The 14,088-nt window shown below is 38.6% G+C and overlaps 1 pseudogene; it reads left to right on the forward strand.

Annotated features, from left to right (window-relative positions):
• Positions 1-909: 909 nt before the first annotated feature.
• LOC127637319 (uncharacterized) lies at positions 910-10,297 on the forward strand (annotated as a pseudogene).
• The last annotated feature ends 3,791 nt before the right edge of the window (positions 10,298-14,088 follow it).

The following is a 14,088-nucleotide window of genomic DNA, read 5'->3' on the forward strand; positions in this document are numbered from 1 at the left end:
AGGGCTGTTAATTTTATAAAAGCACTTTCATTAATTCTTCTCTTAAAATTAGTGTAATATTTGAGCTGAGGGTTTAGGGTGGAAGGCGTTATGTCGTCATGACAGTGAAGTTGAAAATTTGGATATAAATTTACACAGAAAAGGTTAGTAAGCGATTTTATCATAATAAAATTGTTAACATGCATACCGTGTATGTCTTGTGGCTATACTTTTGCAACATTAAGTATTTTAACGTTTACAGATTAGCCCTAGTTACTTCCATTGTAAGTGCCTCACTGTAACCCAGATTTTTGGTCTTTTTTTTTTTTTTTTTTTTTTTTTTAAGAAAAGGAGAAACAGGTCAAAATAAATTTTTGTTGTAATCAACATTATGCCACAAATGCTGTTGATTGATCTTAACTTGTATTAAACCTGGAATATTCTTTTAATGAAATGGGTGCAAATTGGTGCTTAATACACTTAAAATTACATTTTCAACAAAACATGCAAAAATAAATCAAAGAGTAATCAGAAAGAGAACCTAACATGCATGATTTCTATGAGATGACGTTTTTTGAACTGTAATGTACTTCCCTTTAAAATCAGGACTGCTGTGTTTCAGATGTACCACTAGATAGCGTGCAAGCTCCTCTGGAAGCTCTGAGGATAACCTATTGAAGAGAGTGGGAGATCTCAAGGCTCATTGAAGGAAAAGAGAGGGTGTCAGATCCTTTTGAACAGTCAGCATACGCTCACCACTTCAGTGCTGTTATATAAGGTGGAGGGGGTGGGGTGGGGGGGTGCAGGAGGATGTCTCCTGAAGTCCACTGTCATCTCCACTGTTTTGCGCATGTTCAGCTCAAGGTTGTTGTGACCGCACCAGACAGCCAGCTGATCAACCTCCTATCTATATGCAGACTCATCACTGTCATGGATGACGCGGATGACCATGGTGTCATCTGTAAACTTCAGGAGCTTGAAAGTGGGGTCTTTTGCAGTGCAGCATTCGTATACAGGGAGAAGAGCAATACCAGTGCTAATAGTGAGATAGTGAGGGTCCCGGATGTGAGAAATCTGGTGATCCATCGACAGATTGGGGTGGACATGGAGAGCTGGGTCAGATTGGTTGAGAGAAGATCAGGCATGATGGTATTGAGACTGAACTGAAGTCCACAAATAGGATCCTTGCATAAGTCCCAGGTCTGTCGACATGTTGCAGGATATAATACAATCCCATTTTGACAGCATCATCCACAGACCTGTTTGCTCGGTAAGCAAACTGAAAGTGGTTCAGCAGGAGTTCAGTGATGTCCTTCAGGTAGGCCAAAACCAGTCTCTCAAACAAATTCATGACCACAGACTAGAGAGCAACAGGTCTGTAGTCATTAAGTCTGGTGATTTGGGTTTTTTTGAGGACCAGAATGATGGTGGAGGATTTTAAGCAGCTGGGAACTTCACACTGCTCCACTGATCTATTGAAGATCTGTGTAAAGATGGGGGCCAGTTGATCAGCGCAGACAGGCAGGTGAAACACCGTCTGGGCCTGGGCCTTATTGCTAGCATATTTCATATACTGAGTTTATATTAATATTCTGGTTTCTCAGCCAGTGATTCCTATGCATACAGTTGAAGTCAGAAGCCTACATACACCTTAGTCAAATACATTTAAACTCAGTTTTTCTCAATTCCTGAAAAATCATAGAAAACATACCCTGTCATTTATCAGTTAGAATCAAAACGTTATTTTAAGAATGTGAAATATCAGAATAATAGTAGAGAGAATTATTTATTTAAGCTATTATTTCTTTCATCACATTCCCAGTGGGTCAAAAGTTTACATACACTTTGTTAGTATTTGGTAGTATTGCCTTTAAATGGTTTAACTTGGGTCAAACTTTTTGGGTAGCCTTCCACAAGCTTCTCACAATAAGTTGCTGGAATTTTGGCCCATTCCTCCAGACAGAACTGGTGTAACTAAGTCAGGTATGTAGGACTCCTTGCTCGCACATGCTTTATCTGTTCTGCTCACACATGTTCTATCAGATTGAGTTCAGGGCTTTGTGATAGCCAATCCCTTGACTTTGTTGTCCTTTGTTGCCATTTTGCCATAACTTTGGAGGTATGCTTGGGGTCATTGTCCATTTGGAAGACCCATTTTCGACCAAGCTTTAACTTCATGGCTGATGTCTTGAGATGTTGCTTCAATATGTCCACATAATTTTCCTTCCTCATGATGCCATCTATTTTGTGAAGTGCACTAGTCCCTCTTGAAGCAAAGCACCCTTACAAAATTATTCTGCCACTCCCATGTTTCACAGTTGGGATGGTGTTCTTCAGCTTGCAAGCCTCACCCTTTTTCCTCCAAACAAAACGATGGTCATTATGGGCAAAAAGATTGTTTTTTGTTTCAATAGAACAGAGGCCTATCTTTGTCCCCATGTGCACTTGTAAACTGTAGTCTGCCTTTTTTATTGCGGTTTTGGAGCAGTGGCTTCTTCGTTGCTGAGCAGCATTTCAGGTAATGTCGAAATAGGACTCATTTTACTGTGGATACAGATACAGTACTGTGCAAATGTTTAGGCACTTGTGAAAAATTTTGCATAGTGAGGATGTCTTCAAATATAATTAAATTAATAGTTTTCATTTATCACTTAATTTCATACAAAGTCCAATAAACACAAAAAAGCTAAATCAATATTCGGTGTAACAGCCTGCTTTAAAACAGCACAAATTCTCCTAGGTACATCTGGGCACAGTTTTTCTTGGTTCTTGGCAGATAGGATGTTCCAAGCTTCTTGGAGAATTCACCACAGTTCTTCTATGTATTTAGGCTGTCTCAATTGCTTTTGTCTCTTTATGTAATCTCAGACAGACACAATGTTCAGTTTGGGGCTATTTATTGTTTTGAAGTTACATTAAAAATATTAATTATTATGTTTAATAATATCCAGTATAATTAGTTTAAAGGAACACATTTCTGGTTTACTATCAATGAAGAGGTGTAAGCCCTACAGTTGGGGCTGTGGTACACAAGACAAAAAAGTTGGGAAACACTATTCTAAGCCATTAATAATTTCATCTTATGGGTAATTTCTCTCAGTATTCCAAGCTCATAATGTTTTTGATGAGTTGGTTGAAGCAAAGCAGCAGTTTGAACAAATTGCAGAGGACAAACGAAAAACTCTGATAGAGATTAAATAAAGTCTAGAACAAACCGTTGAAGAATCCAACCAAAAGACTGATGAGGAGCAAGAGAATACACAACAGAAAACGTGGGATCGTGATAATTGTTTTCTAACTTAAAATACTCCACAACTCTGTAAGCAAGCATGTTCTAATTGAATGACATGTGTTAACTCAGGGTAGAGCCAAAGGTGGATGAAGGATCATAGCCCAGCTTACTCCATCATGAGGTCATACAAGTGGCTTTGGTGTGCGTTAGAGCTGGAGCTACACCCACCGTCATTGGTAAATTGGTGACTGTATAAATGATTAATAGTCTCCTTATGGATAAAAGCATAAATGTACACATAGTAGGTTTGTTTTTGTATTATTCTTAGAGTCTGACACAAATGAGACTTGCGCAGTAGAGCTTGAAGAAAGAGTCAAAGTATATGGCAAACAGACACAAACATACTAATTTTATTTTACTCACTTTCCAGGGTTATAATAGTTTAGAATTTTGAATAAAAAAAAAATGTTTTATTTTACGTGTCCATTCAATTTAGTTCAGTTGTCAAAAGGTTCACTTTTATAGTTTGGTGCTTAGTTTAAAAAAAATTATTTACATTTTATTTTAGTTTTAAGATTTTAGGGTTGCCAAAGTTAATGAACATTTTTCAATTCGTTTTTATTAAGGACAATACCACTGCTTGATACTCACTTTTTTCTCTCTTTTTAGAAGTTTGAGGTGAAATTTGGACCAAATGGATACTTAAATGCTGAAACTGAGAAGAGTTTAGGGCAGCAGCTGTTGTTGCTGCAAGCTGAGGTGACAAAAGCACATAAAAAATATTTTTTTAATGTATAAACTAAACTGAACTAACTCAATAATCATAAACTTCATTATTAATCCTGAATATTAGACTCTCTAAATGCCACAGTAATGGTCTCAATTGAAGTCAGTCAGTTTGCTATTCATCTGACCTCATATTCCTCCTTGCAACTCAAAGGAGAAAATAAGAAGATTATTGACAACTACAAAGAACCATGATAAAGAAGTACTAAAACAATGTGGAGGATATGAAAGGCATAATATATCACCCTCATATAGCTTGACCAAAGACATAAATCAGTTAGTATACTATACGTAGTACTGTTGCCAGACACAACATGAACTGTTATAGCCCGTTTATGGGTATCCACAATTTAATCTGAGGCTTTGGACCAAATAGCTCCAAGACTCTTGAATGGTTTCCCAGATATTCTTCTTTTTTTTTTTTTTTAACAGTTGTTTTTAAATCCAAAAGTAATACAGATGAATGCCAAAAGAAGGAAAATCAGCTTTTAAAATCAGGGCATTTAAGGTTCATTTAGGGTTTTTATTTATTTTGCCAGGCTAAACATGAGAAACAGTTTTTTTTTAATGTATATGTGTATAGACTGTCCACAGAGCCGGCATAAGCGAACTAAGCGGCTGCTTAGGGCCCCGGTGGCCACCAGGGGGCCCCCAAGAGCACATATTTTTTTTTTTATTTTTTTTTTTTGTGTGATTATACTGTCAATGGACAATGGTAATTATACAAAAACGCAATATTAAATGCAATATTATGTTAACGGGCTGCAGGATGCAAGCACATTCAGACAGCAAAACAGCAATGTCACAAAAAATGTCATATCCTCTGGTGCAAAGAAAAGGAAAAAGAAGAAAACAGAGGAAGAGAAAAAACAGCACGATAAAGGTATGTTAAGTAGCTAGGCTAAGTTATGAGCTAACATTAGCTGGCTAGTTAGTTAACATAGCCTATGTAGCATATCAACTTTTTTAGGAAAGTTTGATTAATCATCCGTAAATAGCCTTGACATCTTAATATATTATTAGTACAACATATTACTTTGCTAGTTTTAGATTAAAGTTTTTGTCTTCTGTGTAAAAATAACTTTCATGGGTGTATATTTTTGTAATAAAAATAAGCTTCTGTTCCATAAACTTTGTACTGATAACTGACAACTTAACATTATTTACATTAGTCTACCATTTTGGGGTCTTTGCTATTATATTCCAATATCATTATGCCTCAATTAGCTAGTTATAGATTAAGAGTTGTTGTTTTAGGAGTACAGATGGCTTGCTGCTGTGTATAATAATTTGTGTTGAGAAAATAACATATTTTGTCAAATATTCTGTCAAATATGTACTCTTATGAAACTTCCCTAGGAGCACTGTTGAAATATTTTGGACGTGGGGCACAACCAACTCCACCTGCCCCAAGTTCCAGTGCTACAGCTGATGATGATTTTTCAACAATCCCAGATCAATATATTTATATGGAAAAACCATGCCTTTGTTTTTGACAGACAGTTGCATTACCTTCTAATATGACATCTAACATGGCTAGCTATTATTATTTTTTTCATCTTTCATCAGGTCCATCCTCTGCATGCGAGGAGCACTTCCCAGCACGTGCATCCACTGATGTTGTCATCTATCCTGTCCGACTCAGAAAGGACTGATCTGGTAAGCAGAGGGCCACTGCCTATAAAGGAAAACTTCACATTCCCTGAAAAACCTGATGGCCGAATAGTTCGCTTATGCCTTGGGCCGGCTCTGCCGAGGGGCCCCCAAATCAAATTCTGCTTAGGGCCCCATAAAGGCTTGGGCCGTCCCTGACTGTCCACAATACATGACATTGTGGTGGGACACTTAGCAAATAGTTGTATATCCATTAGACATTTTGACCTGTAAATAAGACGTCCCTGACTTTATGTTTGAATATGTACAGGTAAAATCAGTGTGTTCTGTCGAATAAGACTGCAGACTTGAGTAGAGCAGACAAGAAGAGGTCACATTATAGTCACTTGTCTTGACGTGTACTCCTGATGTGATCCTGGAGACTCCTTGAGGACCTAGCGAGTTTCACTTTGACAAGATCTTTGACTCAGACTGTTCACAGGAGGAGATCGTCCTGGAGTCCAGTGGGTATGTGTGATATTACTGTAATACATCAATAGTTGATATGTACTCAATCTAAAATTATGTTAAACAGTATTATTTAACACTATTACGCATGCAGCTTTTATGACCTCATATTTATTAAAAACTTAAAACAAAAAAATACTTCAGAGAAATGTTTGCCAGTAATAGGACTGAATTCTCTCTGATAAAAAAAGTTACTGTTTAAGATACAAGTACTGTCACTGGGGTGGTACCCTACAGGGGACCTTTTCCATACTTCTAGTAAAAGGAATATTCCAGGTTCAATACAAGTTAAGCTCAATCGATTTTAGCATTATATTGACTACAACAAAAATTAATTTAGACTCGTCCTGCCTTTTCTTTAAAAAAAAAAAAAAAAGCAAATATACCAGTGAGGCACTTACAATGTATGTGAATGGGGACTTTTTAAAAATACTCACTGTTTCAAAAGTTTAGCCACAACACGTTAACAATTTTACATCTTGGTTGCCATGATGATGTAATGTCTATACAATCTAAAATCCTAAAATGACTTTAAAAAAAGACAATTTTACAGCTTAAATAATACAGTTTTAAAAGTAGAAGAATTCTTGAATTAATGTAACTTTTAAACCCTCCAAAAATTGGCCCCCACTTCCATTGTAAGTGCCTTGCTGTACCTTTCACTTTTTTTTAATAAAAGGAGGGAAGAGTCTAAATACATTTTTGTTGTAATCAACATTTTGCCATAAATGCTGGCGATTGAGCTTAACTTGTATTGAAGCTGGAACGTTCCTTTAAAATGTTTAACTCATTTTGGGTACATAATTGTACCCTGGACCTGTTGTGTACATTTAAAGGTGAAGCCCTTGTTCCTTAAACAGTACCTTTTTCTTGAGAGTAAAGATTCCCTATACAAACTTTCCCTATACATTCAAATCAATTTAACACTAAAATCTTGATGTCCATAAAAAGTCTATGGGCATGTTATACATCATCCCACATACAGTACATTTCTTTACAAATATTTTAGAGAAAAATGAATGGTGCCAGACATGGATATTAAGAAAATTAAAGGCATAGTTCATTACAACAATAACAAATCTGTCATAATTTATTCACCCTCATGTTGTTTCAAACCCATATTTCTATCTTTCGTGGAACACAACAGATGCTAGGCAGAATGACAGCCTCAGTCTAGACGACTGCACGGGCCTTAAAATGAATCCTGAAACCGACCTGTACCCAAGACCGTGTGGCATGACCCTACCCAGCCTGAACATGGGATTTTAAGCCTGAACCTGACCCGAACACGAAAACGCACACTCACTTTATAATTTCTGCTCCTGGCAAGTCCAGTTGCAATAGGGTGTATTTTATGTAAGCATTGTAGGCAACATTCGTCACAGTATTGTAACAGTAAACATACACATTTATAACGAGGCGCTAGACAAGATACTAGAACAGAAGGGAAAAAAAAACATTGGCTTACCATTTATCAAGTGCCAAAACCTTTTATTTTTACATGGTGCAAAAGAATCTGGAATAATGTGAAAAAATTTAACAGACACCTCTTTGCAGGCTGAACTTGTTCAGAACATTGAATCTTTGTGAAAACTACACTAAAAACAAACTAGATGCAGTGTAATGAATCGGAATACAGGTGTCTCAACATTTGTTTTTAAAAAAAAGTTCTTCTTTACTTAACACTGTGTCAAAAACAATTTGCCTGTCTTGTGCGAGATGCTGAAGAAACAGCGAGACGAGGTGCAACAGTCAAATATGTCTGTCCAGCATGTGTTTATAAAGGAAAACAAAGCAGACACACAAACAAATACTTTTGGTATGAACGGCCCTCAACTCATCCGTTCATGCTTGTCTGTGAGTGAGAGCGTGTGTGAAAGTAGCTACATTGTCCTGTTTAATTTTTCAGTTTTCGGGTTGCAGACCTCTACCTCAGTCACCATTCACTTTAATTGTATGTGAAAAAAGTCGTAATAAAAGTGAATGATGACAGAGACTAACTATACTGCCTAAAAATCTCCTTTTGTGTTCCACATAATAAAAAAAATTCATACGGGTATGGAACAACAAGAGGATGAGTAAATGAGGACAGAAATTCAATTATCAGGTTACCTATACCTTTAAAGAAATACTTCTCTCATGATTTACTCACCATCCTGGCATCCCAGATGTGAATGACTTTCTTTTTTCTGCAGAATACCAATTAAGATTTTTAAAAGAATATTTCAGCTCTGTTGATCCATACAATACAAGTGAATGGGTGCCAACATTTTGAAGCTACAAAATCCACATATAGGCAGCATAAAAGTAATCCATATGACTCCAGTGGTTAGATCCATAACTTCTAAAGCAATATGATAGGTGTATGTGAGAAACAGATAAAAATGTAATTCATTTTTTATTATAAATTCTGCCCAGTAGGGTCAGATTCACACTAAGAATGTGAATCACCAAAAACAGAAGAAGAAAGTGAAAGTTGTCACATATTCCCTAGTTTTGCCTTGACATTTATGTTGTAATTCTTGTTTAGTTCCCTGTTCCTGTTAGTTTTGTAGGCCTTTGAAGTTTCTTTTTACGACTGGTTTTCCCCTGTTTCCCCAGCTGTTCCTCGTTCCCTTGTTTGCCCTTGTATATTTAAGCCCTTGTTTCCCCTTGTTTCCCTTGGTTTCTTTGTCAGTCTTCACATGTGTTGTCATGTTCTGTGCCTGGTTCCCTGTGTTTTGTTTCCTTTTATTCAGGTTTATCTTTTGTTTCATTAAAAGCTGCGTTTAGATCCTCATTCCTCGTCTGCCTTGTCACAGAGATATGGATTTAACCACCAAAGTCATCTGGAGTACTTCTATGTTGCCCTTATGTGAATTTTGGAGCTTCAAAATGTTGGCACCCATTAACTTACATTGTATGGACCTATAGAGCTGAGATATTCTTCTAAATATCTTAATTTATGTTTAGCAGATAAAAGAAAGTAATACACATCTGGGATGGTATGAGGGTGAGTAAATAAAGAGAATTTTCATTTTTGGGTGAACTTGCTCAAGCTCTTTGATTTGAGCAGATTGGAAGAGATGAAGAATGCTAAATAGATGCAAATTTCTCCAAGGCTAATTCAGAGTGCGATTTGATGGCTTTAACGTATGCATATTTGCGGATGTCCATAACCTTCACTATGGTTGGACATAGAGATCAGAAGAACCCAGGAATCATCCAGATAACCTTCACCAAGATCTTTGAAATCATCTAGAAGAATGAGTCTAATTTTGAGTTTAATGTGTGGTATACTTTACATGTTTAATTAACTGATGTTTGGTAGTCTTTACCTCTCCACTCATTCCTCTCTTCTCTCCTCTCACCTTTCTTTGTCCATCCTCAGGTTTCAGCCTACATGTTGGAGCTGTACAACAACCGTCTACAGGATCTTTTTGTAAGCCCCACTGAAGCATTCTCCAAGCGAATCGAAATTAAGAGGGACAGAAAAGGGCTTGTGTTTACGCAGGGAGCAGAGACAAAGGAGGCAACAAGCGCCGGTGAACTCTTTTCATTATTCGAGAAGGGCTGTGCAATCCATTAAATTGCAGCCGCAAGTATGTGCTTAATGAAACTTCAGAGGAGTCCAGTTAAATGGTTTGGATTAATTGCTTTAGTTGCAGTCAGGATGAATGCATGCTAGGTACATGATGACCTGGCAGAACTGCTTTTGTAGTGACTGTTGCCAAATGTACTAACAAAGGAGATGGTCCTTGAATTTAACTGTGTAATGTGTCTGAGAACAGGCATAATGAGTAATTTAGGGTTATAATGAGCATGAACATTATACAAAAGAGTCAAGTGTGGCTTCCATGAACAAATGTAGATTTAAAATGGTCTCTGTAAGTCATCCATCCAATACCTAATTGAAAATTAAAATACTTTTTTTAATCGAAACATGTCAGTTTTCCCCATAAAATAACTTCAAATTATGACCCACATGAATAACATTTCCCTAGTACATGTATTCATCTATTTACTAATAATAAAAACAAAAATGATTTTCATTTTTGTTAGATATTAATGTAGAGTTCACACTCTCACCTGATCATTGGCATCATGGTTGAGAGCCGGAGTCTGACCAATGGGAGTGTGCGTTTTGGAAATCTCAGTCTGGTGGACCTAGCAGGAAGTGAACTTGTTTTTAAGCCTTGAAATTCAAATATATGATTAAAATATATAATTGACATCAAATACCTCTGTTCAAATACCTCTGTTTGTACATTTAAAACGGAAGTGCGTCATTTCTTTGCTTTCAAATAGCCTTCTGAATATGTCCCCTGACTGCAGTTGATCACACAAACATATAGTCCCACCCCAAACTCACATAATTGGAGACAATGTTGTTGTTTTGAGCTGGATGGGTTGCTTGAAGAAAAATAAACAGAACAGTGTTTATAGTTTTCGAGAAAATGTATTTATGAATGTCTTTTAGTTGTCTTTGCATATTAAGATGGTACGAGGGTATTTTTAACACCCAAACAGTTACACACTTCAGCATTAAGACTCAATATGAGGACCTATTTATTTAAAGTACGTCATTAATCCTAATCTGGATTCCCTTTGGATTTATAATAGAAATATTAAAATATTTAATTGAAGTACTTTCTTACAGATGAACATGTTGGGGGTTTGAAATTGCAGTCATAGCCTCTTTTGTGTGTGTAATGTGTTGGTTTGTTGTATAATGTCTGAGAGGATGAGTTTGTACCCAGAATTCAGTGCGTGTCCCTCTTCACCCCTTCTAAATGTGCGTGTCAGGCCAATGGCAAGGGCAAATATGGGCCAGGGCATCGCATGCAAACCTGTAAAGGCACATTCAGGGGCACCGAGGAGAGACTGGAGGAGCCAGGGCCAATTATGAAGTCACTTGGCTAGTTTATGCTGCTATTGTGCTAAAAGGAATTGAGCGTGAATAAAGCTTAATTTGGCAAATACAGCAGGTGAATGAGAACGAGGGAACCCTGCTGATTGGCACTGTCACGCACTCTATCATTGCAATAGACAATAGAAAGGCCCGTGTTGTTATGCTTTTGAGGACAATGGGGAGTTCCCTAAATTTGAGTACCGTTTTATTTCCTGCATGTAAGAAATAAAGCAATTTGTGTACACACAGGGCAATAAAATATAAAGAAGCATTATAAGAGATTGGCTAGATAGAATTTTATGAGGGTTATTTTTTCCTGTAAAATAAGAAATTAAATCCCATGCGGTGTTGTGTGTAATCCAGTGGCAGGCTGTGAATCAAATGTCTATTTTAAGTGTAATTCATGCCATTAGGGAAACACAGTTTCACAGTGAATAAGACCTTTGATCATCAGACATTATGTCGCTGCTAACTAGTAATTGACATTTTAAAAACACATCCACACACAAAATCCAGAACTTGAAAGACATTTAATGATCAAGCCTAACGTCTCCCAAACAGACCATCTTAATTTTTCAGATTAATATAGCAAGGAGGTCTTTGATACCTGGAAAAATATATCTAATACATTTTCGCAATTTAAATGTTGCTTGCAATAAATTTCTTTTCATCAGGGTACACAGTTATGCTGCGTTCCATTGAAGTTGAATGTGGGATATTCCTACTTGATATCTCCGACCATAAATGCATTTCATTCCACGATATTTGGAAGATGACATTTAAGGAAACAAAACTGCAATGCTCCCGTTAGCTTAGCAGGGGTTTGACTCTCATTAGAGATGTCTCCTAGCAACACAACTGACAAACAATGCTGCAGCACTAGCATTTGTGCTTCAGTTGTACAATTATCAAAAGAGATTATAATGTTTTATACACCTGTTTCTTCAGGCAATTATTAAACAAAGCAAACTCATTTATCAATGTTACTTGATTAATAAAGTAATCAAGCAGCCTAATATACACTTAGAAATTGTGTTGCTATAGCAATGCAAAAAGCACTTTCCAATTTACTTGAATAAAAATACAGTCCTCCTTTCCTGATTAATATATTAAGCAATCACATGGTCATGCAGAACATCTCAGGTTTGTACATCCATAAGGAATCCCTTTCTCAATGGCGATAGCAGCAGTAATGACTGGTCAGCAAATCTCACGCTCATCGCTTTCAAATTACGTCACTTAAAGCATTGTTGCGTCACTCAAGGCCAACTAGAAGGCCTCAACCGGGACATATCCTAAAGATCACGCCCATCAAGAAAAAAGAAATAAATCTGATTGGCTGATGAATCTGACAATCTGTGCATTAGATGCGCATTCATTTGCACTCTTGAGGGAATCAGTGGAATTCTTAAGGCCTGAGCTCAAAATCACGCGCTGCTTCGGGCATGTGATTTGTGAAACAGTTGTTATACTTGTAAGCATCAAGGAAAACATTCTGACTGATTAAGAGTAGAAAGCGATTAAAATATGTAGGCAAAAAGGTGATTGAGACTGAAAGGATGAAAAATATTTATTTATTTGGCATGAGAAGTTCCCTATCGAGAGGTCTCTCCTATTGCGTAAGTAGCTTACGCTATGGGAAAACTCCGTTTCTCGAGAAATATTGAATTCTTTATGTAAAACGCATTGCAGCTGCACAGCAGACAGTAATGAACGAGGCAGCTCGGTCATTGGCTGTGCTGCGGCAACTGCTCGAACCAATGACAGGGCGACTCTGAACGCGTTCGCGCGCTCAGAGCCCACCGAAATTAGCATAGCCAGGCTATATAATGGGCACCCCGTCATACGAGTTCCTTTAGATTTAATCTCCTTCAGCGAAGACCTTCAGTCCCCGCGTGCTTCACCACCACCCGAGAACTCCCCGCTGCCAGTCCAATTCACACAACAGAGCGGTGGGTCTCATCTCGTTCGGCGCACCAGGGGACGACAGTGAAAAGGATGACAGCCTTTCCAATTGGTGCTGCATCCGACGACTGGCCGGGCTCGGCCTTCGACCCCGCGCCGTCGACATTAGCGGACACGAGCACGGGCACCAGCACGGTAAGAGAGTTCGCTGAACGCTTCACTGCAGCGAGCAAAACGTGTAAAACATTACCCAGTCCCCTTACAGGTGGCTGGAAATGTCTGTACAGCAGTCAATGGGCCAGTCACAGAACTCGCTCACCTGCAATCAAACGCCGTTTTCACGGCAACACACAGAAATCACAAAAAGAGTCATTTTCTGCCTGTGTCACTAAGGGGTCACGTGTCCACACTAAAGTGCGCACTCCCACATATCAATACTGTCCAAACAGTGCCGAATACTTTACCAGCTCGAGCTGGACGCCACATAAATGTAGATCGTGTGCCTATTGTCATGTATGCACCACTACACACAAGCACTGTTCCCACAGTTATAAACACTTCCCCAGTAAAAGCGGGAAATACTATAAATGTAGCGCGCGTGCCTGCTGTCCTGCACGCACCCCTACACACAAACACTGTATGCATGGCCAAAAACCCCGCCGCTAGCGGGAGGCTTTATGAAAGTGGCGCGCGTGCCTACCACAGTAGATGCACCCCCACCCATAAGCGCTGCCCATACAGTTCCAAACAGATCTCTGGCTCACGCCGCGAGCATCACAGATGCGACGCGCGAGCCAAGAAACTCCCCACTAAGAGCGGGAAGCTTTATGGAAGTGGCGCGCGTGCCTATTACAATGTATGCACCCCCACCCGTAAACACTGTCGTTTCAAACATTTCTCCGGCTCTTGCTGAGAGCATTACGGAGATAGCGCGCGTGCCTGTAATCTCACACGCACCCCTGCACTCAACAAAGCTGCTCAGCGCACGCCCGCGCCTCTGAGAGCTGTAAGCTCAGTGTTAGCACATTTTCTGCCTGTGTCACTAAGGGGTCACGTGTCCACACTAAAGTGCGCACTCCCACAGTTACAAACACTGTATGCATGACCAAAAACACCCGCCGCATGAGCGGGAGGCTTTATGTAAGTGGCACGTGTGCCTACTACAGTATATGCA

Source organism: Xyrauchen texanus, chromosome 4 (assembly GCF_025860055.1).
Source record: "Xyrauchen texanus isolate HMW12.3.18 chromosome 4, RBS_HiC_50CHRs, whole genome shotgun sequence".
In the NCBI taxonomy this organism is placed as follows: Eukaryota; Metazoa; Chordata; class Actinopteri; order Cypriniformes; family Catostomidae; genus Xyrauchen; species Xyrauchen texanus.